The following is a 26,879-nucleotide window of genomic DNA, read 5'->3' on the forward strand; positions in this document are numbered from 1 at the left end:
AACCATAAGACTCTGTGTAGTTCTAACCCAAAAATAGGAATGTGTAGATCTGTCCATTTTGCAGTATTTCATTTTTCATCCTTGGCTCTTTCAAATAATCCAACTCCTAGCTGTGTGATAATAATAATGAATAGTTTTTTAATCTTAATTTTATGCTTCATTGTTATTATGTTATTACTTCCTCTCACTGTTTTCTCTTACATCCTACTTATAATCTTAGATTTCTACAACATAAACTTTCTATGAGGATTACTGCCTGACCATTTTTATTTGCCAGTGAGGTCAACTCTGGGTTCCAAAGAACTATAGGAGGCCACATTTTTTCCCTAGTAGTTGTCCATGGAGCTTTGAATTGTCTGTGGTTTTCAATTACTTGTGCTAGTCTTTTTTCCATCAGCATAACTAATTGAGTTGGCTCTAAGTCTCTGAAAACACACACACACGCGCCCTCGCGCGCGCACACACACACACACACACACACACACACACACACCAGCTTTATAATGAAGACTGGAGGGGTATAGTATTTGTTTCATACAATGCAGCTAAAAAGCTCTACAGAAGAAACTTAATGAGGTCAAGGTAATGGTAATGTATTTTTTTCTCTTCCATTCCAGTTTTATAAAAGATTTGGTTTCTAAAATTGCTTTTTAAATTAATGGATTCCTAAGTACATTTCTCACTAAGAAATCAAATAATTGGTATCAATATTGATTTTTATTAGCTGAACAGAATCATGCAATTCTCGTTAACTTTTCCTTCAAGCATGATTTCTGCCGTGTTTCTGTTTTAATAAACAGCACTTACATTAAAAAACCCAATGGAATCAGAAACATTTTCCCTCATCTCTCTCGTTTAATCTGTTACTAAGTCTTGTCATCTACCACTTAAATAAATATCCCATTCATGTGCCCAGCTGTCTATTTATATTCATTCACATTATCTTGGTTTTGGCTCAAACTTCTCTCTATTTCACATAGAATATTGCAATATTGTTCTGACAAGTTCTCTTTCTATTACTTGTCTTTCTTTCCAAACAATCCATCCTGCTACTGTCACAGTAATTTTTCTAAATGTAAATCTGATTTTTAAACTTCTGCCTAAAAGCTTTCAATGTCTTCCTATAACCTGTTGGATAAAATCCAAACCCCAGAGCACAGCATAATGACACTTCATTATTTGTCCTCTGTTCACTTTTCCAACATCACTTCCAATTCTTTCCCTGTTCTCTAGGTATCCTGAGTTACTTACTGGACCCCTACATGTGTTATGAATTTTATGCCTCATTGACTTTGTACATGTTGTTCCTCTGCCCAGAATAATGTTTCTTTATTCATCTCCCACCCCATACCCAGCATACTTCTATTCTTTTTCAAGATCCAGCTCAAATATCTCATCTATGAAACTTTCTGAGATTCATACTATGGCCCTGATAGAAAGTAGGTATTTAATGAATGCTGATGAATGGGTAAATATACTGAATAGATAAAAGGTAGTTCATGGGGCCAAGGGTGAAAGGGTCAGGAATGAGGACTCCAGAGCATTGAAGCATGTGAGAAGCTGAACCAGAGAGCTTGGATTAAGGATGTGAGAGGAAGGAAAGTTGCAGAAAACAAAGAAAGGAACAAAGGAAGGAACAAAGGAAGGAACAAAGGAAGGTTTGTGGTATTCCTGGTTCAGGGTGATTTCTATAAACAGTAATCCCTACATATTTGTGGGTTTCACATATGCAGATTCAACCAACTGGTGATAAAAAATATTAAAAATCATATATTACATTGTTTTAAACATGTACTATGTAGTTAGGCCTACAATGGTTGCATCTGTCCATAACATGTACCTTTTTCCCATTATTTTCTAAAATATCCAGTATAAAAAGTATTTGAATGGCATTTACATTGTGTTAGGGATTATAAATAATCTAGAGTTTATTTAAAATATATAGAAGGGTATGTACAGGTTATATACACATGCTATGCCATTTATATAAGGAAGCTGAGCATCTGTGGATTTGGATATCTGAGGGGGTCCTGGGACCAATCTCCTATGAGTACTGAAGGATGACCTGTGCTCAGTTAATTCTTTCACAAAAATGTGAAACATGATAACTACTGAGCTGAAGCTGCCCAGAGTGGAAATACACTGACATAGAAAAGAGAAAGAAGTTGAAGTCATACTGAGTTACACATTGTTTTTGTCACTGTTGTTACAAATAGCCATATGTTTTCACATAGCCCAAAAGAAATACACACCACAAGCATCCCTACATCTGTTTATTTTTCTACTATCTCCTCTTCATGCTAACCTAATTTAGAAAGATTACTTTTAACCTGAGGAACTTTGGAAAGAAATTTAAAAGTCACTGAGATTCTATAGTTTCCATTACTACTCTTACAAATTTAACTTTGCCCAGCCAGCATGGCTAAGTGGTTAAGCATTTACCTACGAACTAGGAAATCATGGCTCAATTCCCAGTCCGGGCGCATGCCTGAGTTTTGGGCTCAATCCCCAGTTTGGGGTATGCAGGAGGCAGCTGATTGAAGATTCTCTCTCATCATTGATATTTCTATCTACATATTCCTTTCCCTTCCTCTCTGAAATCAATAAAAATATATTAAAAATTTGGAGAAACCAATATGGCGACATAGGTAAACTCCTAAACTGCTGCCTCATACAACAATTTCAAAACTACAGCTAAAAGACAAAATGTCTATCACTTGGAACCACGGGAAATCTGACTGAGTGGAAGTTGTACAACTAGAAGGAAAGAGAATTAAAAGCACAAGCCCTGAAAAGCTGAGGTACGGAGGTGTGAGAATTGGGCTGGTGGAGGGCAATTGGATGTGCTCCTTTTTTTCAACCCAAAGGGAGACAAGCTCCTGATTACTCTGAAATCTATAGTTTCTGAGGAGACTCTGGGTACCCAATCTCCTATGGGGAGAAGCTGGATTGTCGGCCATCAAGTCAGAAAGTGAGGGTCACTTTCTTTCAGAGGTGTGCCCAACAATCATTGTTTACTGCGCTGGGTCATGGGGATTTGCAAACTTGGAGATGCAGTCAAGGCTGACTGTCAGCCATCGTTATTTGCCACACCCTAGTCTAGTGACGCCCTGAGATTCTGCCCCACACAATCAACAAACCCACCCAAGCTCTGTTCAGCAGCTTTTGCATATAAATGGCCTGCCCTATCGCAGCTTAACCAAACAAACTGCAGCTCCAGTCAGACAGCTCCAAAACCTTCAAACCCCAAGCAAAGAGGAGAAAACAGTAGTTCTCGCTGTAGCTCCTGCTGGGTGGCCTCAGACATTAGCTGACCTATACCCCATTGGAGATCCAGAAGCTAGTGTATCTAGTGGTCTGTGTGAAACAACATTAGATTTCAACTACTCTCATAAGGGACACATTCAAGAGGCAGACTCAGTGAGCACCAAAGCTCCACTGAAATAAGTCCTGCCCCATAAATGTGTCTCCAGCCAGCAGTTCTTCCATTATAGACACAGCGGGTGCTCACAGCAAATTGGCCTGGAGGTCAATTCCTCCCAGTGACACCAAAACAATCAAGACTAAACTACAATAAGGCTGTACACACAGTCCACAAAGGGGTGCACCAAGAGAGTCCACCTCAGGTAACTTGGAGGCTGACCCATTGGACCATATAGGACACCTCACACACAAAGCCACCCTACCAACTCAGGGAAGCAGCGAAAATGAGTATACAAGGAAACAGGTCACAAATGAAAGAAATGGAGGAAAACAAATGACTGGATATGAAGTTCAAAACCACGATTATAAGGTTTTTCAAGAATTTCCTAGAAAAGGCCAATAAATTTAATGAGACCCTTGAGGATATGAAAAAGGACCAACTGGAAATCAAACATATACTGACTAAAATAAAAAAAAAAATATACAGAGACCCAACAGCAGACTTGAGGAATGCAAGAATCAAGTCAAAGATTTGAAATACAAAGAAGCAAAAAACACTCTACCAGAAAAGCAAAAAGAATCCAAAAAGTTGAACATAGTGTAAGAAGCCTCTGGGACAACTTCAGGTGTACCAACATCAGAATTATGGGGGTGCCAGAAGAATAGAGAGAGCAAAATACTGAAAACATATTCAAAGAAATAATGATTGAAAACTTCCCCTACCTGGTAAAAGAAATAGACTTACAAGTCCAGAAAGCACACAGAACCCCAAACAAAAGGAATCCATAGAGGACCACACCAAGTCACATCATAATTAAAATGTGAAGGGCAAAAGACAAAGAGAGAATATTAAAAGCAGCAAGAGAAAAACAGTTAATTACCTACAAGGGACTATCCATACGACTGTCAGCTGATTTCTTAACAGAAACTATGCAGACCAAACAGGAGTGGCAAGAAATATTCAAAATGATGAATAGCAAGAACCTACAACCAAGATTACTCTACCCAGCAAACTTATCATTCAGAATGGAAGGTCAAATAAAAAGCTTCACAGATAAGAAAAAGCTAAAGGAGTTCATCACCACCAAACCAGTATTATATGAAATGCTGAAAGGTATTCTTTAAGAAGAGGAGGAAGAAGAAAAATGTAAAGATAAAAATTATTAACAGCAAATACATATCTATCAACAAGTGAATCTAAAAATCAAGTGAATTAAAAATCTGAAGAACAGAATAAACTGGTGAATATAATAGAATCAGGCATACAGAATGGGAGGGGACTGATAATTCTCAGGGGGAAAGAAATATGGGGGGTGGGTGAAGAGACTGGACAAAAATCATGCACCTATGGATGAGGACAGTGGGGGATAGGTGAAGGCAGAGGGTGGGGTGGAAAGCGGGTGGAGGGGAGCTATGGGGGGAAAAGGAGAAACAATCATAATAATCTGAACAATAAAGATTTATTAAATTCAAAAATAAATAAATAAAGGAAAAATATATTAAAATTTAACTTTATTGTTGAAAGTATTACAGATGCTCCTCTTTTCCCCTCATTGACCCTCTCCCTCACCCTCCCCACACCCTCACCAGGCTTTTACTCTACTATTGTCTGTCCATGGCTTATGCATATATACATATAATTTCTTTAGTTAAACTCTCCACCCAAACCCTTCCCCTCTGAAATTCATCAGTCTGTTGAATACTTCAGTGTCTCTGCATCTATTTTGTTCATTAGTTCATTTTGTTCATTGGATCCCTTGTTTATTTATTTTGATTTTTAGATTCAATTGTTGAAAATATGTATTGATTACCACTTTTTGTTCATATTATTTTATATAATTTGTCTTCTTAAAAAGACCTTTTAACATTTCATGCAATACTGATTTGGTGGTGATGAGTTCCTTTAGCTTTTCTGTGTCTATGAAGCTTTTTATCTGACCTTCAATTCTAAATGATAGCTTTGCTGGGTAAAGTAATCTTGGCTGTATGCCCTTGCTTTTCATGACCTTTAATATTTCTTGGCATTCCCTTCTGGCCTACAAAGTTTCTTTTGATAAATATGCTGTCAGTTGTATGGGTGCTCCCTTGTAGGTAATAACTGCATTTCTCTTGCTATATTAAGATTCTATCTTTGTATTTAACCTATGGCATTTTATATATTTTTTATTTTTTTCTCTCTCCATTTTTTATTAGGGTATTATATGTGTACATATATTACCATTGCCCCCCCACTCCCATACACCGCACTCAACCCCCAGTGTTTTGCGTCCATTGGTTATGCTTATATGCATGCATGCAAGTCCTTTGGTTGATCTCTTAACTCCCCCACCTCTCCCCAAACTTCCTGCTGTAATTTGACAGTCTGTTTGATGCTTTACTGCCTCTGCATTTATCTTTTTGTTCATCAGTTTATAATGTTCTTTATTATCCACAAATGAGTGAGATCATGTGGAATTTTCCTTTCATTGACTGGCTTATCTCACTTAGCATAATGTTCTCCAGTTCCATCCAGGTTGCTGCAAATGGTAAGAATTCCTTCTTTTTTATGGCAGCATAATATTCCATTGTATAGATGTAGCATGATTTTCTGATCCAGTCATCTGCTGACGGGCACCTAGGTTGTTTCCAAATCTTAGATATTGTAAATTGTGCTGCTATGAACATAGGGGTGCATATATCCTTTCTGATTCGTGTTTCTATTTTCTTAGGATATATTCCCAGGAGTGGGATTACTGGGTCAAATGGGAGTTCCATTTTTAGTTTATTGAGGAAACTCCATTCTGTTCTCCACAATGGCTGCACCAGTCTGCATTCCCACCAGCAGTACATGAGGGTTCCTTTTTTTCAGCATCCACCCTAACACTTGTACTTTGTTGATTTGTTGATGATAGCCATTCTGATAGATGTGAGATGGTACCACATTGTTGTTTTTATTTATATCTCTTGGATAATTAGTGACTTTGAGCATTTTTTCATGTGTCTCTTGGCCTTCCTTCTGTCTTCTTTCGAAAAGATTCTATTTAGGTCCATTGACCATTTTTTTTTATTGGATCATTTATCTTCCTTTTATTAAGTTGTATAAGTTTCCTGTAGATGTTGGAGATTAAACCTTTATCAGTAATAACATTTGCAAATAGGTTTTCCCATAGAATGGGCTTTCTTGTTATTTTGTTGATGGTTTCTTTTGCTGTAAAAAAAGCTTTAATTTTGATATAGTCCCATTTGTTTATTTTCTCTTTAGCTTCCATTGCTCTAGGAGCAGTGTCAGTGAAGAAGTTCTTTTGGCATATGTCTGATATTTCTCTGCCTGTGAATTCGTCTGGTATTTTTATGTTTTCCAGTCTTATGTTTAAGTCCTGTAACCATTTTTGTTTATTTTTGTGTATGGTATAAGTTGGTGATCTACTTTCATTTTTTTACATGTATCTTTCCAATTTTCCCAACACCATTTATTGAAGAAACTGTCTTGACTCCATTGTAGGTTCATGCCTCCTTTGTCAAATATTAATTGAGCATAGTGGTTTGGGTTGATATCTGGATTCTCTATTCTATACCATTTGTCTATATGTCTGTTCTTGTGTGAGTACCAGGCTGTTTTGAGAACTGGCTTTGTAATACAGCTTGAAATCTGGTATTGAGATCCCTTCTACTTTATTCTTCTTTCTCAGGATTGCTGTGGCTATTCAGAATCTTTTTTTTATTCCAGATGAATGTTTGGAGAGTTCTTTCTAGGTCTGTGAAATATGCCATTGGTATTTTAATGGGGAGTGCATTGAATCTATAGATTGCTTTGGGTAGTATGGACATTTTAATTATGTTGATTCTACGAATCCATGAACATGGTATGTTCTTCCAATTGTTTACTTCTTCCTCTATCTATTTTTTCAGTGTCCTGTAGTTTTCTGCATATAAATCTTTTACCTCCTTAGTTAAGTTTATTCCTAGATATTTTAAATTTTTAAAAAATATATTTTAATTGATTTTTTACAGAGAGGAGGAGAGAGGGATAGAGGGATAGAGAGCTAGAAACATCAATGAGAGAGAAACATCGACTAGATGCCCCTGTAGGGGATGTGTCCACAACCAATGTACATGCCCTTGACCGGAATTGAACCCGGGACCTTTCAGTCCGCAGACCGATGCTTTACCACTGAGCCAAATCGGTTTTGGCTAGATATATTAAATTTTTTGAGGCGATGGTAAATGGGATTGTTTTTTTAGTCTCTCTTTTTATAAGTTCACTACTGGTGTATAGAAATGCCATCGATTTCATGGCATTAATTTTGTATCCTGCCTACATTGCTGAATTCATTTATTAAGTCTATTAGTTTTTTTATTGGAGTTTTTCGGGTTTATTATGTACAATATCAAGTCATCTGCAAATAAGGACAGCTTTACTTCTTCTTTTCCAATTTGGATGCCTTTGATTTCTTATTTTTATCTAATTGCAATGGCTAATACTTCTAGTACTATGTCAAACAGGAGTGGTGAGAGTGGGCATCCCTGTCTTGTTCCTGTTCTTAGGGGAAATGGTTTTAGTTTTTGCCCATTGAGTATGATGTTAGCTGTGGGTTTATCATATATAACTTTTATTATGTTGATATATGATCCTTCTATTTTCACTTTGTTGAGAGTGTTTATCAAGAAAGGGTGTTGGATTTTGTCAAATGTTTTTCTGCATCAATTGATATGACTATGTGATTTTATCTCTCAAGTTGTTTATGTGATGTATCATGTTTATTGATTTGTGGATATTGTACCATCCTTGCATTCCTGAGATAAATCCTACTTGGTAATGGTGTATGATCTTTCTCATGTATTGCTGGATCCCATTTACTAGAATTTTGTTTCCTCCAACTTTGGTGTCTTCTTGCTTGGAAATACCTCCTGAATTTGTGTGACTCCTTTCCTTCACCTGGTTAGGAAAGTTTTCTGCCATTATTTCTTCAAGCACGTTCTCTATACCCCTGCTCACTTTCTTCTCTTCTGGTATCCCTATGATGCAAATATTGTTACATTTCATGTTGTCCCACAAGTCCCTTAAACTGTCCTGATGAACACTTGGGTTGTTTCCAAATCTAAGCTATTGTAAATTGTGCTGCTATGAACTTAGGGTGCATGTATTCCTTCTGGTTGGTATTTCAGGATTCTTTAGATATATTCCATATTTAATTTTTTGAGAAAACTCCATACTGTTCTCCATAATTGTCGCACCAGTCTGCACTCTCACCTGCAGTGTACTAGAGTTCCCTTTTCTCCACAACCTTTCCAACACTTGTCATTTGTTGATTTGTTGACAGTTGCCATTTTGGCAAGTGTGAGGTGATACTACCATTTTACTTTACATCTTTCTGATGATCATTGACTTTGAGTTTTGTTTTTGTTTTTCCCCCCACATGAGTTTTGGCCATCTGTATGTCCACTACAACTTTTATTTTTATTTTTAAAATTTCTTTATTGATTAAAGTATTACATATTTGTCATAATCTCCCCGTTACCTTCCCAAATCCTCCCCATTCATGCCCTCACCTCCTTGTTGTCTGTGTCCACTGGTTAGGCTTATATGCATGCATACAAGTCCTTTGGTTGATCTCTCCCCTTTACTCCCACCCTTTTTTTTTTTTTGCATTTTAATTTCTTTGTTATTTAAGGTATTACATATGTGTCCTCACCACCCCCATTACATTTCCAACACCCCACTCATGCCCTCATCCCACTGTTGGCTGTGTCCATTGGTTAGGCTTATATGCATGAATACAAGTCCTCTGGTTGATCTCTTCCATCTATCCCCACCCTTTCCTACCTTCCCTTTGAGGTTTGACAGTCTGATTGATGCTTCCCTGTCTCTGGATCTGTTTTTGTTCATCAGTTTATGTTGTTCACTATTCCCCATAGATGAGTGAGATCATGTGATATTTATCTTTCTCTGACTTATTTCACTTAGCACAATGCTCTTCAGTTTCATCCATGTTGTTGCAAATGGTAGGAATTCCTTCTTTTTTGCACAGCATAGTATTCCATTGTGTAGAGGTACCAGAGTTTTTTAATCCACTCATCTGCTTATGGGCACTTAGGCTGTTTCCAAATCTTAGCTATGGTAAATGGTGCTGCTATGAACATAGGGGTGCATATATCTTTGCACACCTATGTTCATAGCAGCACCCCTATATTGATTGATGTTTCCAGCTTCTTGGGATATATTCCTAGAAGTGGGATTACTGGGTCAAATGGGAGTTTTTTTTTAGTTTTTGAAGAAACTCCATACTGTTCTCCACAGTGGCTGCACCAATCTGCATTCTCAACAGCAGTACACCAGGGTTCCTTTTTCTCTGCATCTTCACCCACACTTGTCGTTTATTGATTTGTTGATGATAGCCATTCTGACAGGTGTGCAATTTTTAATACACATTTATTGTAGAGAAGAGATATACAGTAATAGCTCAGCCCTCAGACATCCCATGACATGGAAGAAGAAATAGCTATAGTATAGCAGGACAAGAAGCACCCCTGAAGGTCATTTTGTTCAATTTGTATCAATCACAGATGAGTAGCAGGACTTATAAAGCTCAGAGAGTTTAGGTTAGTAGCAGGATTAAAACCAGAACCTACGTTTTATGGCCTTCTTTCCAGTAAACTTTTCATTATAGGAAAACATTATTCATTTAACAGAGATAACAATCTGCTGTGTGCCAGACATTATGCAATGTCCTAGGAAAACAGAGATGAATAAGCCATGGTTTTTACTCTTAAACCACAGTCTAGTGGAGGAGACAGAAATGGACTATGTAGTGAAGCATGGAGGATAAATGAGAGTACTGTGCCTAGGGTATTATGGAGAAAGAGAGGAGAGAGATATATCAGGACTTAGTGATGGAATGGATAAAGGTGTCAATGAAGTAAGTATTTCTAGAGGAGGTGAAACCTGAGGTGTTTTAAAGAAGAGGAAAGTTAGCTAGAAGTTATATCTTTTCTTGATCTCTTATAGCTTGCCTGTTTTTCTCATTTAGCACAGGTTGTGACATAGATTCATAAAGTATGTCTCGTCTTCCTTATGAGATTATACATTTTTTGAAGGAAGTAGCCTGTCTTTATCCTTTGTATTACTCAGAGTGCTTATGCTTAGCTCCTTCCTGTGTGCATATATGAGAGGTAATAAACAAATATTTGTTAAGTGAATATATAAATAAGTGAATAAATACTTATATTACTTAGTGCTTATATATTTTAACTCATTGAGGCCTCACATAAATTATACAAAGGAGGAACTATCATTACCTCATTTAACATATGAGAAAACTAAGGCAGATTCTCATACGGGAGATTCTCATATAGTAAAAATAATGAAGAATCAGTTCTGGACTCCAATAACAATGAGATTGACAACTATTTGGGGTAAATGACTTAAGCTGTTTAAGCCCCCATTTCTCACTAATTATGCATTATAACAAGACAGGATGAAATTAAATAGCACTTCACTAATTATGGTGGGAAATGACTGGTCTGAAAAACACCATGGCCTTGGCATGATAGAACACCAAATTTATTTGAACATAACTTCAGGTTATTGCTGTCTAATTTTCATGTTCCAACCAGTTGGGAAAAGCTTGCCTTCTCCTTCTGCATCTATAACCAATGATTTTCAGTGGCTACCAAAAATCCAAGAACCTAAGTATTACTCAAACCCTACCTGTCATCACCCAAGCAGTCTGAAGCCCACCCCAAAGTCTGGCTCAAGGGGTCATGATGTGGTGGATCTACTTTCTAAGCAATTGGCCCAAGTTTTGTTTCAGACCAACATAAAAGGTATGTTTCTTTCAGGTAAAATACCAGACTGAGGCCAGAAGTTAAAATCTTGCAAACATTTTATGGAGATATTTATCCAAAGAAAATATATAGAAACTTTATTTTACATTGCTAACTACTTAACATGGATTGGCTTGGTGGTTTGTTGATTTACTTGCTTGTTTAGCGTTAGCATAAAAATTCAAACTTCTTTCCATATACACCTGGTACTCTACATTCTGCACACCCATAATCTCACAGATTCTCCAACATGGGTCCTGACCTTTGAGGACCACCTGCCAATCCTCCAGCAAGCCCAAATGAGCAGCTACTATTAAGAGCTTTACCTGTTAATCTTTATGTACTTCTATAGTACATTTAGTCTGCTCACTACCTGTTTGCATGTGCCAGGCGTGCCACTGCTTCAGGATAGTACTGGAATTGTGGCCAACTATTAGCAAATTTCCCAAGTGTTTTGAAAGCCATGCATTCAGAAGAAGAGCAAACGTGTACAGACAGAAACATTGGAATGTCATTGGCTTTACTATATGAATAAGAAGTTGCCAAAGTCATCTGAGACAGTAATCATCTCTGGCATTGATTTGTTGTCAGTCTTCAGTTGAGGACATATAGAGTAATCGTTATTTTTAACATCATGATTTTATTTCTTATTGTTGCTTTTTTCATGATAAAATAGAAACTGGTGACTGTTCAGTCACCACTGTGTTTTAGAGGACAATATATTCTTGAAAATGGAGAAATTTAGGAAAGACAATCAGAGGTGGTAGTGGAGAGTAGAAAACAAAGAAAAACCATGAGAAAGGCAAGAGGGGCACTGAAAGTGGATTGAGAGAGCTGGATTCTAGTCACAGCTCATTCATTAACTGGCTCTATGACCTTGCACAAGGCAAGTCACATAGAGTCTCTAATTCCTCATTTCAAATATCTTTTCCAGTGCAGAGCTTGTGAATCAGGGAAAACTAAAATTGGACCAAGTATTAACTAATATTAGAAAATTACTGTTCATTAGTATAGTATTATGATTGTTTTACAGTCTTATTGAGATATCATTGATTTATAATACTGTATTAGTTTAAGGTGTACAACATAATGATTCAACATATATATAATGCAATAATTAGCCACAATAAATTTAGTTAACATCCATCACCTCACATAGTTACAATTTTTTTCTTACCATGAGAACTTTTAAGCTCTATTCTCTTGGTAACTTTCAAATTTACAATGCAGCATTGTTAACTGTAGTCACAAAGCTGTATAGTACATCCACAGAATTTATTTGTCTTATAACTAGAAGTATGATTATGTTGGAAAAACCCACTTTAATCTGCTAGATATACATATTAATCTATTTGTGAGTGAAATGACAATGTCTGAGAATTGCTTTAATCTTTAACAGTCCTCTTTTTTTTAATTTAGGGAGAGGAATGGCTAAATGAAACAGAACGTTAAAATGAGTTAAATGAATATTGTTAAAACTGTGCAATAAATGCATAAGATTTGTAATATTAACTTTTGTACATGTTTGATATTTTCAATAATAAAATGTGTGCATTATGGAGGTAGGGGTAAAAATGGCAGCAGCACTACTTTACATGCTGGCCAGGCCAGCATCTGGAAACAGCTGCTTTCCACTTATTGAATGACATAATCAGTTTTGTTAGTGTAATCCCATTGGAATGAAGAATGTTAAACCCGAAAGTTGATTAAAAGTCATCACCGCAGGAATCAAATATTGAGTTTGTTATTGTCTCAGAGATAGAAATTGAGCAATAAAATGACAAAATCTGTCCATCGATTACAAAATAAACTCATGACTCAGTCTCCCACTCAGGTTTATTCAAAATGTTGCAATTTGGAAAGATCAATCCTTACCATGTAAACTTGGAAAATTCATGGTGAACAAATGTTACATCTTTCCAGGGGTGCATCTGGGAACTGCCTTTGCTGGAGAGAGCTGTGGAGGTTTCTTGGCTCTGTGCACACTCTAGCTAAAGGTTACTATCACTACCTGCTGCCTCTGGGCTGGGCTTGCTTGAGATTGGTCCTTGCTAAAATTGGGGGTGGGAAATGATGGGAGGAGAGAAGTGGAAGTGGGCCAGAAAGCTGACTCAATCACATGTTTGTTTTTTTCTTGCCACCATGTCCCACAGCTATTTGAGTAGTCTTCTTAATGTTTGGTATTTATAAAGGTGTGGGGTACTTTAGCCTAATCTGGCATCCCAGTCCTCTTGATCGTTATTGCCTCTTTTGTCCTCTGGCACATCAGTGTCCTAAGGTTTATTATGTTAACCTGCAGGCCTGGCTCCCTAAATAATTTCATCTTAGCACAATAGACAAAATATATGGCTCTTATAAATGGGAGAGATTGAGGGGAAAAATAATAATCACTAACGTTTATAAAGCATTGACTCTGCCAGCACTTAACTCATGTAATCTTTACAGCAACCTTAAGAAGTCTGAACTATTATTATCCCCATTGTGCAGATGAGCAAGCTAAGACTAGGAGAGAATAAATGACATTGCTAATGTTACAAGGCTTATAAGCTGTAGAGCCAGAATTTGATCCAGGTCTATTTCACGCCCGAACTTACGTTTTTAACCATCGTGCAAATACTGTCCTTTGAAAGCATGCCCACTGAACTCCCATTTATGGAACTATGCTGTAGTCGTTCCAGGTAAAGAAGTCTCACTGACTTGAATTTACAAGTCAGGAACTGTGGCTTATTCTTTTTGTATGTTGTCACCACCCTTGACCCAGTTCCTTGTGTAATATACGTGTTAGTTCACTAGAAGAACAGATTGTCCTCTAAAACACAGTTGGGTAATTCTGCTTTTCAGAGTCTAAACATTTCTGGGGTTTGGGAGTATTATAAAGGCTAAAGATGTACTTCACTGTGTGTGGGATCTCAAGTCATGAGTCAGTCACTTAGAGGCTACTTGTCATTTGGGGGAGATGTTTACAAACCGGAAAGAGCAATGTTAGTGAAAGCCAAAAAAGAACTAGAAATGGAATTTCCCTCATAAAGACTCACTGTTTGCATGGGAGGGAGATTTTGTAAGGGGATATTTCCCCAGGGCTGTAGTAGACATGATTACGGTAGTGGGTACTGCCAGAGAAATTACAACAATATAATTGTTCAAGGAAGGCAAGCAAAAGAAAGGAGCAGAATTGGGTGAAACTCATCAGAAAAGCCTTCCTGGAAGAAGTGACCTGAGATGAATATTATAGAAAAAACAAACAAAAAAAGGAAAGAAATAGGAAATCAAAATGTGTGGAAACACATATACAAAGGCTTAGAGCCAAATATTTGAGATTAGTTTGCCATATTTGACTAGACTGGACTATAAGAAGAAATTAAACAAAAAACATTTATTGTGTATCTACTGTGTATCAGGTGTTGTGTTGAGCACTGAAAATACAAGGGAGAAGCCAATATGATTACAGGCAGCCTTTGGGGACTTCTTCATGTAGCAGGAAGGGCCAAGGCACACATAAATACTCATGATCCAATGGGTGTGATAGTAGAAAAATATAGCAATGTTATGAAGAACTGATGGTGAATGACCTGGTATCTGGGGAAGTTAGGTAGGCATCACAACTGAAGGAAATTTGAGTTGGATCCTCAGGGATGAAGGGTTTTTGCCAGGAGGATCAGTGGAAGAACAAAGGACATTCCAGGTACAGGAACAGTATTTTTTATAATAGTACATGTTCTAGACTCTAGAGGGTGGAAAAAATCATTGGTGGGGTGTGTTATTGGGAGCAAAACAGGGGAGTGAAAAAGGTGGTTTGGATCAGCCTATTCATAGCACCCATGACCACTCTTTTCTGCACTTTTCTCTGTGAGCAAGGGGGATCCATTAAAACTTTTTAATAAGGCAGAGGAATGACAGACTAGGAAGACAATTCTTACAGCACAGGGTGGAAAGGATTGGAGAGGTTAGAGGCTAAAAGCAGGTAGACTAATTTGGAGGCCATCTTAAGGGCTCTATTGGGAAGTAGCAAGTTTCTCTGTTGGGAAGCTCTGTACTCACTTGGTATCTTGGACTGTGGCAGTAAAAGCAGAGAGGAAGTGATGAGTCAATATATATAATGACTGATGTTCCAGCATGGGTCTGTGATGAGACTGTTAAATTGAGACAGGCACCACACAAGACTTTTAGTTGGAAAGGATATGAGTAGAGACAGGTGACAAGGTAAGCTTGGACAGGTTGGGTTGAGGATGCCAGTGGGACTTCCCAGTGGACATGTTCAGCAGGAAGTGAGAGAGATGGTGCCTGAGAAGCCACTAGGGTCCAAGTAGTATTAGTTGACTCCATGGGACTGACTCTCTTCTTCCATTTACTCCTCCAGGGCAAGGGCTGGGGACAGAGCCAGCTGAACCTTAGCATGGAAGGGGGTGGGGGACACTGACCCAGAGTGAGAAGACACTCTTATTCCGACCCCTCCCAGAAACCTCAGGATCAGCACCGTCTTCTCAGGGCAGCAAAGGGAGGTGCTCCATGGGCAGAATTCATGTCCACAAGGGGACAACATGCCAAGGAAAGAAAAGTCACTTCAGCTTTATTCATCTATATTTTTATTGATTTCAGAGAGGAAGGGAGAGGAAGAGAGAGATAGAAACAACAATGATGAGAGAGAATCATCGATTGGCTGCCTCCCGCACACCCACTACTGGCAATTGAGTCTGCAACCCAGGCATGTGCCTTGACCAGAATCAAACTGTGGTCTCTTCAGTATGCAAGCAGACACCCAACAATGCTCTATCCACTGAACAAAACCAGCTAGGGCTCACTTCAGCTTTTGAGTTCTGTATGAGTTGGGGGGAAGGGTGTCTTTTAATGAAATCCCCAAAATTAACCAATGGGGACTTGGGACAGAAGAGACAAACACCAAGGCTCTGCCATAGCCACTGGAGCAGTCAGGGCAAACAAAGACTTCGGTGCTCTGGAGCTAGGAGCACATGCATATGGCATTTTTAAGGGTCAAGTTTGTGAGAATCATAGCTGGTCTCCTAGGAGTCCTAAACTTTAGTTAAACCTAGCAGGTCCCATAACCAAATCCCATAATCCCATAAATCTATAACAACAAGTTAGGCACAAGAGTTTAGTCTCACTTTCAGGGTAGGTAACATTTATACAAGATGGTAGGAAATGACTCTTAACCCCAATCAAAGGTGATGTTTAAACTGATATTTGTCATAGTCATTATCACCTGAGTTGGGGACATGGAAACTAAGAATGTGCCCCTCCCCCCCACTTGTATGCACATAAGCATACACACATAAACATGCACACACATACATGTATCTTTAGTCATGTCCCTTTAAATGACTGCTGTATTTTGCTCTCAAACAAGTCTTGGATTGGACAAACACTGGGGACAGAGCTACTGAGGGTTTACCACAGGATTCAGTTACCACCAGGCCTCTTTCCAACCACCCCTCTGCTATGAACATAGAGGTGCATATATTCTTTCTGATTGGTATTTCAAGTTTCTTAGGATATATTCATAGAAGTGGTATCGCTGGGTTAAATGACAGCTCCACTTTTAATTTTTTGAGGAAACTCCACACTATTTTCCATAGTGGCTGTACCAGTCTACATTTCCACCAGCAGTGTTCCTTTTCTCCACATCCTCATCAGAACTTGTTTATTTGTTGATTTGCTGATGATAGCCATTCTGACAGGTGTGAGGTGATACCTCATTGTCATTTTAATTTGCATTTCTCTGATGATTAGTGACTTTGAGCACTTTTTCTTGTCTCTTGGCCTTCTGTATGTACACTTTTTTAAAATATATTTTATTGATTTTGTACAGAGAGGAAGGGAGAGAGATAGAGAGTTAGAAACATCAATGAGAGAGAGTCATCGATCACCTGCCTCTTGCACACCCCCTACTGGGGATATGCCGGCAACCAAGGTACATGCCTTTGACTGGAATCTAACCCGGAACCCTTCAGTCCCCAAGCCGACACTCTATCCTTTGAGCCAAACCGGTCTCGGCTGTATGTACACTTTTGAGAAGTGTCTATTTAAGTCCTTTCTCCATTTTTTAATTGGCTTGTTTGCCTTCCTTTTTTAAGTTGTATGGGTTTCTTAAAGATTTTGGAAATTAACCCCTTATCAAATGTATCATTGTTAAATATGTTCTTCTATGCAGTGGTGTCCCTTTTAATTTTGTTGATGGTTTCTTTTGCTATGCAGAAGCTTTTTATTTTGATGTAATCCCATTTGTTTCCTTTCTCGTTAGTTTTCCTGGCCCTTGCTACAAGAGATGTCTGAGATTTTGCTACCTGTGGTTTTTTTCCTAGAATTTTTATGGTTTACATCTTACATTTAAGTCTTTTTTCATTTTCAGTTTATTCTTGTGTATGGTGTAAGTTGGTAGTTTCATTGTTTTGCATGTATCTATCCAATTTTCCCAGCACAATTTATTGAAGGGACTTTCTTAATTCCATTGCATGCACCTGCCTCATTTGTCAAATATTAATTGAAAGTAATGGCTTGGGTTGATTTCTGTGGTTTCTTTTAAGTTCCATTGATCTATAATATATGTCTGTTCTTGTACCAGTACCAGGTTGTCTTGAATACAGTGGCTTTGTAGGATAACTTGATATCTGATAAGGTGATCCCTCCTACTTTGTTCTTCTTTCTCAAGATTGCTGTGGCTATTCGGGGTCTTTTTTGGTTCCATATAAATTTTTGAATTGTTTGTTCTACATATGTGAAATATGCCATTGGTATTTTAATGGGTATTACATTGAATCTATAAATTACTTTGGATAATATGGACCTTTTAATGATATTGATTCTATCAATTCATTAACATAGTATATTCTTCCAAAAATTTCAGGCGTCTTCAAACTACGGCCCGTGGGCCACATGCGGCCCGCAGAGGAGTCTGATCCGGCCCGCCAGGTTTTTTGGGCAGTGAGCGCAGCCGAGGTGTTACAGTAGGAATTAGTAGTTCATATAGTCCGGCCCTCCAGCTCTCTGAGGGACCGTGATCTGGCCCCCACTTTAAAAAGTTTGAGGACCCCTTTCTTCATCTCTCTCTCTCTCATCCTATAGTTTTCTAAGAAGTCTTTTACTGCCTTGGTTAAATTTATTCCTAATTATCTTAAATTTTTTTTAGAAATGGTATGGAATGCTTTTTCAGTTTCTCTCTCCCAGAGTTTATTATTGGTGTATAAAAATGCCATCAATTTCTGGGTGTTAATGTTGTATCCTGATACATTGCCAAATTTCTTTATTAAATCTAGTAGTTTTTTTTGTGTGTGTATATATGTAGTCTTTATGTTTTTCTATGTACAGTATTATGTCATCAGCAAATAATGACAGTTTTACTAGTACTTCCTCCTTTCCAATTTGAATTCCTCTTATTTTTTCTTCTTCATTGTGGCTAGGACTTTCAATACTATGTTGAATAAGAGTGGGGAAAGTGGACATCCCTGCTTGTTACTGTTCTTAGAGGAAATGGTGTCAGTTTTTTGCCCATTGATATGATGTTGGTTGCAGGTTTGTCATATATGGCCTTTATTATTTTGAAATATGATCCTTCTATTCCCACTTTGCTGAGAGTTTTATCAAAAAGGAGTGTTGGATTTTGTTGAATGTTTTTCTCTGTTTCAATTAATATGATCATGTAGTATTTGTCTTCTAATTTGTTTGTGATGTAACACATTTATTGATTTGTGAGTATTGTACTAGTCTTGCATTCCTGGAATAAATCCTACTTCCTCATGATGTATGATTTTTTATGTATTGCTAGATCTGATTTGCTAATATTTTGTTGAGGATATTGGCCTATAATTCCCTTTCTTTGTACTATACTTATCTGGTTTCAGAATTAGGTTACTGATAGCCTCTTAAAAAGAGCTTGTAAGTTTTCCTTCCTCTTGGATTTTTGGAATAGTTTGAGGAGGATATATATTAGTTCTTCTGGGAATGTTTGGTAAAACCACCCTGTAAAGCCAGGGTTTTGTTTGTTGGGAGGTTTTTTGGTTTTGTTTTGTTTTTACCGCTTCAATTTCATCAGTTGTTTATTGGTCTATTCAGATTTTCTGATTCTTCCTGATTGAGTTTTGGAAGGTTGTATTTTTCTAGGACTATGTACATTTCGTCCAGGTTGCCCAGCTTATTGGAATATAGTTGTTCATAATACGTTTTTAAAGATCCACTGTATTTCTTGGTATCAGTTGTTCCTTCACCTCTTTCATTTCTGATTTTATTTGGGCCCTCTCTCTATTTCTTGATGAGTCTGGCTAGGGGTTCATCAATCATTTTTATATTTTCAAAGAACCAATTCTTGGTTTCATTTATCTTTTGTATTGACTTTTTAATCTCTATGCTATTTATTTCCATTCTGATCTTTATTATTTCCTTCTTCTACTTATCTGAACTTTTCTGGGTGTTCTCTTTCTAATTATTAAGTTGTATGGTTAGATGAGTAATTAAACAATTTTTTTGAGGTAGGCTTCCCTCTCAGGACTGCTTTGGCTGTGTCACATAGATTTTTGGTTTGTTGTGTTCATTTTCATTTGTTTCCAGGAAGATTTTATTTTCTTTTTTATCTCTTTGGTAACCCATTAATTGTGTAGTAGCATGCTATTTATCTTCCATGTGTTTGAATGTTTTTGAGTATTTTTAATGTAGTTGATTTTTAATTCCATGCCATTGTAATCTGAGAAGATGCTTAATATGATTTAAATCTTCTTGAACCTGTAGAGACATGCTTTGTGTCCTAACATATGATCTATCTTTGAGAATGGCCCATGTACACCTGAGAAGAATGTATATTCTACAACTTTGGGATTAAATGTTCTGTAAATATCAATTAAATCCATCTGATCTAGTGTGTCATTTAGGATCACTTTTTTCTTGTTGATTTTTTTTGTCTGGAGGATCTATCTAATGATGTCAAGGTATCCTACTATTACTATATTGCTATTGATCTCTCCCTTAAAGTCCTCCAGGAGCTTTTATAATATATTTTGGTGCTCCTATGGCGGGTGTACATAAGTTTACAAGGATTATACTTTCTTGATGGATTGATTCCTTTATTATTATATAGTGACCTTCTTTGTTTATTTGATGGCCTTCATTTTGAAATATATTTTGTCAGGTATGAGTATTACTACCCCAGATTTTTTGTTTTGTTTCCTTTCGCATAGAATATTTTTCTCATCTCTTCACTGATAGTCTGTGTGAATCTTCTGTTCTGTGGTGTGTCTTTTGTAGACAACATATTTTTGAGCCATGTTTTTTTTTAAATCCATTTAGCTACCCTATGTATTTTAATTGCAGCATTTAATCCAGTTACATTTAAAGTTATTTTTAATAAGTATTTATTTATTGCCATTTTCCTTTATACTTCTCTCTCTCTCTCTCTCTCTCTCTCTCTCTCTCTCTCTCTCTCTCTCTCTCTTTCTCAATATCTATCTCATTTTTTGTTCATCCTCACCCAATGATATTTTTTCCATAGATTTCTAGACAGAGTGGAAGGAAGGGAGGGCTGGAGAGATAGATAGATAGATGATAAATAGATAGATAGACAGATGAAACATCAATGTGAGACACATCAATAAGTTTCCTCCCACACATGCCCCAATCATTCAATAATTGCTGGGGATCAAACCTGCAACACAGGTACATGCCCTTGACTTGGAATAGAATACATGCCTCTTTGGTGCGCAGCCCAGTGCACCCTTGGGGCCTATAGTGTTTTTGTTAAAAAATCAGCTGACGACATCTCTCTCTCAAGAAAAAATCAGCTGACAGTCCAATGGGAACTCCCTTGTAGGTAACTTTCTGTCTCTCTTTTGTTGCCTTTGAGATTCTTTGTCTTTAACATTTGTCATTTTAATTATGATGTGTCTTGGACTGGGTCTCTTTAGGTTGATCTTAATTGAGACTCTGTACTTCCTGTACTTTTGTCACTTTCCCCTTCACTAGGCTAGGAAAGATTACTGTCCTTATTTCTTTTTTTTTCTTTTTTTTTGTTTCGGCATATTTTTATTTATTATTTTAAACTTATTGATTTAAAAATTATAGTTGCCATCAATATTAATATTAGTTTCAGGTGTATAGCATAATGATTTGACATTTATATGCCTTACAAAGTGACCACCACAAGAAGTGTAGTAACCATCTGTCACCATACAAAATTATTTCACTATTACTGACTATATTCCCTATTCTGTACATTACATTTCTGTGATTTATTTATTTTATAATTGGAATTTTCCACCTCTTACTTCCCTTCACCCTTTTTGCCCATTCACTTCACCTACACCTTTTTGGCAACTCTGTACCCATAGTCCATTTCTGCTCTGTTCATTTGTTTGGTTTTTTAAAATTCCACATAAAAGTGAGAGAATTAGTATTTGTCTTTCTCTATTCAACTTGTTTCACAAAGCATAATATTCTCTGGACCCATCCATGCATGTTGTTGCAAATGGCAAGATTTTATTATTTTTGTGGCTGAATAATATTCCATTGTATACATGTACCACATCTTCTTTATTATTATTATTTTTTGGTTCTTAAATATTTTTTTTAATCAATCTTTATTGTTCATATTATTACAAAGGTTCCTCATTTCTTCCCCCCTCCACCAGGTTCCCACCCCACCCTCCGGCCCTTCCCCACCCCCCATTGTCCTCATCCATAGGTGCACAGTTTATGTTCAGTCTCTTCCTCCCTCCCTTTCCCCCCCCCCAGAAGTCAGTCCACTCCCCTCCCATATCGCTGACTCTACTACAATGAACCGCTATTATTGTTCATCAGGTTTTTCAATCTCCTTTTGTTGTTGTTGTTGTTGTTTTTTAATTAATAAACTTTAACACTTCTAAGAATAAATTTTAAAATCTAATAATTTTAAACCTTGTTTTTTTTCTGCCCTGGGAATTGAGAGCAAACTTGTTTACATGTAAACTTGCCCTTAGGCTATCAAAAGGTATAGCCATTCAAGTGTAAATGGACACATTGTTTAAACATAGCTGCTGGTTGGAATTGGCTTCCCTGTTCTGGGTGGGAAGGGCTTGTCATTCCCTTTCTCCATTAAAATTAAGGTGTTAGCTTTAAAACCTCTTTTTGGCAAGAGACCTTAAACTTTCAGAACTTTAAATTTTTCAGATAGTAAATCAGTTACTTAGCATTTTCTCAAATCAATAATACCTCCACATGCCCAAGGATACACTTCACGCAAAAGACATTTTCAAATAGATCAACCAACCTCATCCAGGCCTCACACAAGGCACTCACAGGTCAACACCCCAGCACTATACTAACTCAACACATCCAGATCTAAGCCTTCCTCACTTGATTCAGCAGACCCTCATGTTCCTCCAAAAGTTTCCAGCCATGTCTGAGAGGCAGCCTTGGGGCGGAGGCAGGCGAGGAGTGAGCTGTTCCGGGCCTGGCTGCTCTGGGCCTGGCCTCTGTTGCTCTGGTCCGTTCCACAACCAGCTGCTCCAGGTCTGGCCACTGCCGCTCCCGACCTGGCTGCTCCAGGTGTGGCTGCTGCTGCTCCAGGCCTGGCCACACCCGACCCGGCTGCTCCAAGCATGGTTGATGCTGCTCTGTGCCTGGCTGCTCCCGACCCGGCTGCTCTGGGCCCAGCTGCCCCGGGCCCAGCCGCTCCGAGCCTGGCCGCTCCCGGCCTGGATGCTCCGGACTTGGCTGCTGCTGTTCTGGGTCTAGCTGCTCCTGACCCAGCTGCTCTGGGCCCAGCTTCTCTGGGCCCGGCCACTCCCGGCCTGGGTGTTCCTGGACTGGCTACCCTGGGCTTGGCCACCTCCGCTTCAGGCCTGGCTGTTGCTGCTCTGGTTCTGGCTGCTGCTGCTCTGGGGCCTGGCTGTTGCTGCTCCAGGCCCGGCTGCCACTGCCTTGTGCCTGGCCACTCTAGGCCTGGCCGCCGCCGTTCCAACATTCTGTCCTTTTTTTTTTTTTTTTTTAATACACACGCATTTATGTTGCAATGTTGGCTGCTGAGTTGAGTTCTGACTTAGTCTTCAATTTTTCAAGATCTTCTTTGTATTCTTTCTTAAGTAATTTTACTATCTTTTGCTCTCACTTGATTTCTTCACATTGAAAACTTCTTCGGTTTCTTCCTCCTTGTCCTGGAAGCTCAGCAGGTTGGCCTGTGGCACCCCTTTGTTCTCCGCGGGCTCCTGTGCTGCTTCTGCCTGTTGCTGGGGTCGGCGCAGCCCAGGAAGCAGCCCCAGGCCTCGGCTCTGTGGCCCGCGCTAAGCGGTGGAAGGCCCAGGGGCACCTCCCCTCCTGGGGGCCCCATCGCCCAGTTCCTTGCTGGCACCCGGCTGGCCAGTGTCTGGTAGGGGCTCCTGCTCCTCGTCGCGTTCCTCCAATCTGGAGCTTTTTTTCTCCTTCCCGCTAGGGGAGTCTAGCATCAGAGTCAACAGACTGTACTCTGCGCCCAATGTGCGCGACTCCGGGGGCTCCACTTTTGGCCGCTCCCCTGGGATTCTGCCTCACAGCCCCGTCTCCCCCTGCCAGAGCCTGGGTCCCCAGGGTCTGGCCCATAACTGGGGCTCAGCGCTGCCGGTTCTGTGGTTCAGTCCAGGCCTGGGCTTTTATTTCCTTCCTGCTAGGGAACGCCAGGCAGGCACCCAGCCTTCTCCTCCTCTCCGGCTGCGTCCTCTCTGCTCGCATGCGTGCGCACAGCATGTCTTCATACCTTAGGCTTTTTCAGCTCCTCTGATTTTCCTTCTGGTTTTCTCTTTCCTTCTTGTTGTAGAATTTTCAGTCAGTCGACTACCTGTAGCTCTGGGCAATGTCCACTCTACATTTTAGTTGTATTCCATTGAAATTGTTGTGTGCTGCTGCGGTTAGGTGTCTACCTGAGCAGCCATCTTGGATCCTCCACTGTCCTTATTTCTTTAAATAGGCTCTCTATTCCTTGCTCACTTTCTACTCCTTTTGGTACCCTTATGATATGAATGCTGTTACATTTCATTTTGTCCTAAAGTTCCCTGAAATTATTCTCCTGCTTTTTAATTACTTTTTCATTTTTCTGCTCCAATTGTGTGTTCTTTCTACAATGTCTTCCAAATCACTGATTCAATCATCTGCTTCCATCTGTTTTTGATTCCTTGCCATGTATTCTTGATGTTAAACATGATATTCTTTATTTCTTGTTCTTGTTCATGGTATGTATTTCCCTTTTCATGCTGTAGTTCCCACTAAGTTCCTTTAATTACCACTATGTTCTTTAAGTATCCTTATAACTATTACCGTATTTTTTGGACCATAAGACACACTTTTTTTCCCCCCAGAAGTGGGGGGAAAAAGTCCCTGCGTCTTATGGTCCAAATATAGCCTACACATATACTTTAAAAAAAAAGTTTTTTTACTTGCCCGGCTCTGTGTGGTCTCTGTGTGCTTGCCCGGCTCTAAAATGGTTCTAAATGCTGCTGTTTACTTTACAGGGTTGATTACATGTGTTTATGACTGTGATGTTGGGTTTTAATGCACATAAAATATTTTAGGACACTATTTGTTTCAGAATCTTTTTTTCTTCATTTCCCTTCTCTAAAAACTGGTGCGTCTTATGGTCCGGAGCATCTTATGGTCCGAAAAATACGGTACTTAAAACTCTATATCTGATAAATTGCTTGCCTCCATTTCATTTAGCTATTTCTTCTGGAGATTCTTCCTTTCTTTCATTTAGGTGTTGTTTCTTCTTTTCCCCATTTTTGCTGTCCCTTTATGTTTGCTTCTATGTATTATATAGAACTGCTATGCCTCCCAGTCTGTGTTGGAAGGCTTTATGTAGTAAGGGTCCTGTGGGGCCTAGTGGTGCAGTCTCTTTGATCTCCCAAGTTGGATGTTCGAGGAATGTCCCTTGTGTGGGTTATTTGGGCTCGCCTATTATAATTGGGTATTTATTGTTGTTTTCCCATTAGTGGTTGGGTTCTCCCCTCAGGCTGACTGGCTGTGAGTCTCAATCAGGACCACATCATGTGAGCTCATGTGCAGGTGCTGACATTGTCAAGGTGGTTTCTGTCCTTCCTTGTTAAAAGTCTCTTCTTCAGCTAGTCTTCAATTAGTAATTCTGAGCAAATGCTCCCCAATTAAGTTTTACTATCAGTTTTTTTCTGGGAGGAGGTTCAAGAAAGAACCACTTGTTCTGCCACCATCTTGACAACCCCTATGGGTAAATATTTGTAAATATTTATGGATACTGCCAAATTATCTGTATGGGGGTAGTGCCATTTTCCATTCCCAAAAACAATATGTGAGACATGAAAGAAAAAACAGAGACAAAGATAATAACAAAGCAATAAAAAGAAAAAATAAAGAAAATAATAATTTTTTTTAAAAAAAAGAGTTTGTCTTGGCAGAGTTTAGAGCCTCCTGGAAGCTCCCTTTAAATCCTGTCCTTATGTTTTCTGAGGCTCACTATTTTGTTTGCCATCTCTGGACCTACTAGAAAATACTTTGATGTTAGCTACTTTCCACATTTAGCTCTCCACAACCTCATCGAAGTTTTAAGCAATCCACATTTTGTGGCTGCCTCCACAGGGCTTGGCTGAATGAGGGAGGGGCCATGCTGCACTCTAGGGCAAGCTTGTTAGCAGCACAAGGCCCAAGGATGGTTCAGCAAAAAATGCCCCATGGCTCTACCTCTGTCTCCTGGCCAGCTCTCAGATTTAGTCACTGAGAAGGTTGTTTCTGAAAGGGCTTTTGGTGGATTCAGAAGTATGAGACCTCTGCGTATCTTGTAAGGGGGAAGTGCTGTTCAGATTTCAGGGAAGATTCTGGGTGTGTTCCCCCATCCCAGAGTCTGTTCTGGAATATTTCCCTAATCTCAGCAGGACAGAGCCTCATGTATAGAGTCTGAGGGTTCTGCTGGAAGCCAGGAGTTTCTATCAGCTCTCTAATTTCAAGGTGGTTTCTGCCATTCCTTATTAAAAGTCTCCTATTCAGGTAGTCTTAAGTTGGTAATTCAGGGTGAATGTTCCCCAATAAAGTTTCATTTCAAGTTTAGTTCTGAGAGGAGGTGCAAGAAAGATCAACTTACTCCATAGCCATATTGAAACCCCTCTTGGTTGAGGATCAGTTGGGGATGCTATGCTTCCTCACCAGGATAAGAATGGACTATGCAAAGAGGCAGGGCTGACCCAGGAACCTCACTTTCAGGTCTCTTCCATAACAGACTGGGGCAGGGGGTGTGCACATACAGTTCACAGAAGATTCCAAAAGCCGTAGACTATGCACACTCCAGACTGGCGTATTGAGCATCCACCACCTCCTTTCTTCTCTTTAGAGGCAGTACACCTACTTGTGGCCCTCTCTGCAAATGAAATCTGAAGACAACCTAGACATTCTGGAAATATTGTCAATGGGCACAGTAGCTGCTCACTCTACAGTGCTACAGATAACCTCATGTTCTCACAACCAGTTTTTTCTATGCTGTTCCCTCATTAATTCTGTCCCTGAGGCCTCTCTTACTTTAGGCAGCTTATAACTGGGCATCAAGTTGCAAGAATGTGAGAGAATCCAGGAACTGCTACTATTAGCTACCAGGCCTCAAAGTATTAAATGTTAGCTTTACCTGATACTAACACAACCATCAGGAAGTGAGCTATATCCTTTTTGATATAAGCTTCCAAGGAGACTCCAGA

At 38.9% G+C, this 26,879-nt stretch overlaps 1 long non-coding RNA gene across 1 annotated transcript; it reads right to left on the reverse strand.

The window, feature by feature from the left end:
• Window positions 1-325: 325 nt before the first annotated feature.
• LOC118728186 lies at window positions 326-13,195 on the reverse strand. The gene is made up of 2 exons (XR_004990816.1): window positions 13,102-13,195; window positions 326-425 (listed from the first exon to the last, which is right to left on the reverse strand). It is a non-coding gene; the product is annotated as an uncharacterized LOC118728186 (long non-coding RNA).
• Between the last annotated feature and the right edge of the window lie 13,684 nt (window positions 13,196-26,879).

This window comes from Pipistrellus kuhlii, unplaced genomic scaffold (genome assembly GCF_014108245.1).
Source record: "Pipistrellus kuhlii isolate mPipKuh1 unplaced genomic scaffold, mPipKuh1.p scaffold_m20_p_29, whole genome shotgun sequence".
In the NCBI taxonomy this organism is placed as follows: Eukaryota; Metazoa; Chordata; class Mammalia; order Chiroptera; family Vespertilionidae; genus Pipistrellus; species Pipistrellus kuhlii.